Source organism: Solanum tuberosum, unplaced genomic scaffold (assembly GCF_000226075.1).
Source record: "Solanum tuberosum cultivar DM 1-3 516 R44 unplaced genomic scaffold, SolTub_3.0 scf00563, whole genome shotgun sequence".
Taxonomy (NCBI): domain Eukaryota; kingdom Viridiplantae; phylum Streptophyta; class Magnoliopsida; order Solanales; family Solanaceae; genus Solanum; species Solanum tuberosum.
Window position 1 is genome coordinate 1 of NW_006239523.1, and position 4,319 is coordinate 4,319.

The following is a 4,319-nucleotide window of genomic DNA, read 5'->3' on the forward strand; positions in this document are numbered from 1 at the left end:
CCATTAGGTCCCTAGATTTCAGTCAGAATCTTGAGTCACTTAATATTATCTAGACCTAGGGTTGTTTTAATATGATAAATTATTGGGTTTTTAGCTGTTGGAATGATCCAAATCAGATTATCATGATTTTAGTATTGTTTTGCATAGATTCCTTCATAAATTCAGAACCCTAGCTATATAGATCTTTTTGATCATGAATTACACATGCTAGGCCAGTTATTTCATTTATACATGCCTTAGTTTCGAATGTTTCATTATTAGTACATTAATGTTGCATTTTCAGTTAGCATGTCAGTATTTTGAGCTATTCAGTATTACAGAAAATAAGGCATAAATTGTTAAATACATAATCAATTGGGAGTAGCTTAATACCAATTGGACTAGGGTTCAGCGTACCTGAATATTCCCATAACTACGTGCCCAGTAGGTTTATTAGTACCCTATGTGGGCATTACATTTTAGTGATCACACCAGTCATGCCTCTATACCTCTGGCAGGGTATATTGGGTCCTCTCGATGGGGCATATACATCGGACTCCTCATTTAGCTTATGTGGTGTTATGTCAGTTATTAGTATATCCCTTACAGTCAGAATCTATTGCATTGACCATGTTATCCGTTACAGTCAGATTTCAATGTCAACATGTTATAAACCACGTCATTGCATTCAATCATTTCATGTTCAGTTATTTTTAGTATAGTATCATGCTTATCTCATATCATTGCTCAGTTATATGCTTTGTTCAGTTATGTATGTTGTTCAACTTTATCCTATCATGCATGCTCAATTACTTTTCAAGTACTGACACATACTTTGTGCTACATCTTCTCGTGATATAGGTTCAAGTTCTCCACTTCTAGATCATGCATAGATTTGTCATTATAACAAATGGAGCAATAACTCCATTTCCATTACTATATATTTTTTTACCAATGAAGACTTCAAAAATTGTTTAAAAATACAAATCAAACTCAATTCACCTGTACACATTTGTCATTATAACAAATTTAAGTTAGGTCTTATGCTTTTTAGGAGTGTCTTAAGTCATATCTAAAACATCTAATGTGACGTAAAATATAGAAAAATATATCGTATTAGTTAATTATCTATGTTGAGCTTATACCAAATAGCAAAATTAGTGAATATTCACGTAGTCAATTCAAATTTATCTAGGGTTAACACATAGTCGTTATTATTGCTTGTCCACAAGAGACAAATTCAGTTGAGACCTATGGATAACAAAAAGAAGAGAGAAAAGGGTGATAAAATAAATCGTAAACGACAATTTTTGATGAAAAGGATGGTAGAAATATCTATTCTAAATTCACACCAAATGATATTTTAAAACCAGAAAACAATTTTTATCAAAATATTCTTATTTTCATGAAACCTAAAATTTGAAACCCCATATATTTCAATTTATACTTCATCGTGTCACTAAAGAAATTTCAAATATATTTGACTAAAGATGAAAAAGAATTTCAAAGATCTAATTAAAGATGAAAAAGAATTTGAAAGATCTCGAAAAAATTCTTTATTTTCGCATCTTAAACTCATGTTGAACTATTTATTATTTTATAAGATGTTCCCCAAAAATATCCCATATATCACAAAAGTTACATTGATAACTTATAAGATCTATAAACCAACAAAAAACAACCTTGTTAACTCTCCACAGAATAAAAAACTTTAGACTTGGAGATCATTAAAAGTTGATGTTTAGAATGAAGACATACAAGGTATATATGGGGTAATTAATTTAATGAATTTACAAAAATACTTGCATTTGTAGTGACGCATACAAGTTGATGCTTAGTACTTGAAGAAATCAATGGGAAGACTCAAGAATACAACTACTTGATTAACTTAGTGAAGCATTTTTAGAATGGTCTAAAAAATATGATTAGTAGTAGCTATATATACTACAAGTTTTCTCTAGATTGGAAGGAGAAATGAGTCAACTATGAGTTGTTTTCCCTACTCACTTACCAAAAGATAATGATAAAGATGTTTGACCAACTGATATAATCCATAAATATGCCCTTTTAATTAACTTTATTTTATATTTATGTCCTTCAACTTTGACTGTGCACAAGTAGACACTCGAATATGTATAGAATATATAATATGGAATATCATTACTATTTATTAAATATTAAATAATTACATATTGTTGCACTATGATGGGACGATGCACTGTTAATTTTTCATGAAAAAAACATGATTGTTGTAAAAAGTCATTTGTTCATTAAAGAACATGACTCATATGAAAAGTTATTTGATCATGAAATAACATGAATCTTATGAAAATTCATCTCTTAACTTCTATAAATATAAATATTCTCTAGAAATAGCCTAAAGAAAAATTTGCATGTATAAACATAGGGCTTTGTTGGATTCTGGAGGGATTTGTTTTTATTTTTCCCAATATGTATACATGCAATATCTCTTTAAAGAAAGTTATTACACGCCTCAAAGTCTTCTTCTTCTTCAATTTTTATTTCCTATTATTTTTTTCTAACAATCACGTTATTGCTCCAAGACATCGATATTTGCTAAACACCTCAAAAATTTCTATATTAAGATCCTTATATTTCTTCGTAGGTGTATAGATTTATACTGGGTGATTTTGTCACAATCTAAAAAATGGACGTGATGACACTTGTCTATCCTTACTAAGACAAATTAGCCTCAACCCAAAAGAATCGAAAGAAATGTAGAAAGATAAAGCAAGAACAAAATAAAAGAAAAAAACTTATTCATTTTATTAACACCCCAAACGTGGTTGTTACATGTACAAACCACTAATACATAGAGTGCAGAATTAAGAAATAAGTACAAGTCTCAAGTCTTTATTTCTCAATTAGAACAACGCATTAAAACAAGAAATAGAGGGTCCGCCGGGATGACAAGCAACTACCTCTCAACAGGTCCTTGACAAGCCTTGGAAATGGGAGAGAAAGAGCAATCATGTAGTTCTAGAATACACAACTCACAAGGCTCAATAATAACAATTCAATAGTCACAATTCAACAATCAACACGTATCAAGTACATTAATCTCAATATAAAGTAGATCGATCACAAGTAACTAGTGCATCAATCACTGTTAACAAATATGTCAAACATAAGCATCAAATCATAATAATCAAACTCTTGCCGAAATCATTTCCCTTCAGAACAATATCATTAATCAGAACCATTTTCCATTGGCTTTATAACCTATAACTAGCCGAAACAATTTTTCATCGTTTTTATATCATATCATTAGCTGGAACCATTTCCCATTTGTGTTGTATCACTAGTCAGAACCATTTCTCATTGGTTTTGTACCACTAGCTGAAACAATTTCTCTTCAGCTTTGTATCACTAGCCAGAACTATTTTTCATTGATTTATATCATATCACTAGCTGAAACCATTTCCCATCGGCTCTATATGATATGACTAGTCAAAATCATATTCCATCGACTTTAAATCACACGCCTCATCACGGTGTACAACAATCAATGCACATAAGCAAATTAGGTAGCGACCCGAACCGTCATTATTAAGGAGAACAAAAATCTGGGAAAATTCTGGGCCATTGTCCCACTAGGGCGAGCCAGATGCCTCTAGGGCGGCGACGCCAGGGAGGGATAAGTTGGCGCTAGAGCAGGATAGGCGAGACAATGCAAATAATGCAAAATCCTATTTTTTCTTTCTTCCTAAAATACCTAATGTAGTCATAAAAACACCCTAGAAACCCCCAAAAAGCTACTGCAAGCCTGGGAAGAAGGAAGAGAGTGATTCCTAGCATGAAGATTTCAATGGATTGTGAATTTCAGATCAAGATCATCGTCACAAAGTCCGAACACAATAATCGAAGACCAAAAATCCGTACAGCTGCTTGTCGCCCATGTAGGCTAGGTTTTATAAATTGAATAGTTAAAATCTGTGTTCAGTATGTAATATGTGTAAATCAATGGTAAGATTCATGCGTAGGCCTTCGTGCACCGAAAGTTTTGTGGCTAAATCCTAGAAAGAAGCCTTAGATGATAATCTAGGGTTAGGTGATAGTTGTGATCTATAATTGTGTGATGTATGTTTGTTCTTGCTTCATTATGATACATGTACGTGTATGAATATTGCATTATTGATCACACTTGTTGTAAATGAGATAGATGAATGATGAATGCTAAGAATCGTGACTAATTTGTTTGAACTTAAGAATGTACTTGTGATTGTGATTGTGGTGTGTTGACTGGATCGGTTGACACGTTCCGGCATAACTAACTTGAATTGGTTGCCACGTTCCGGCATAACTAACTTGGATCGGTT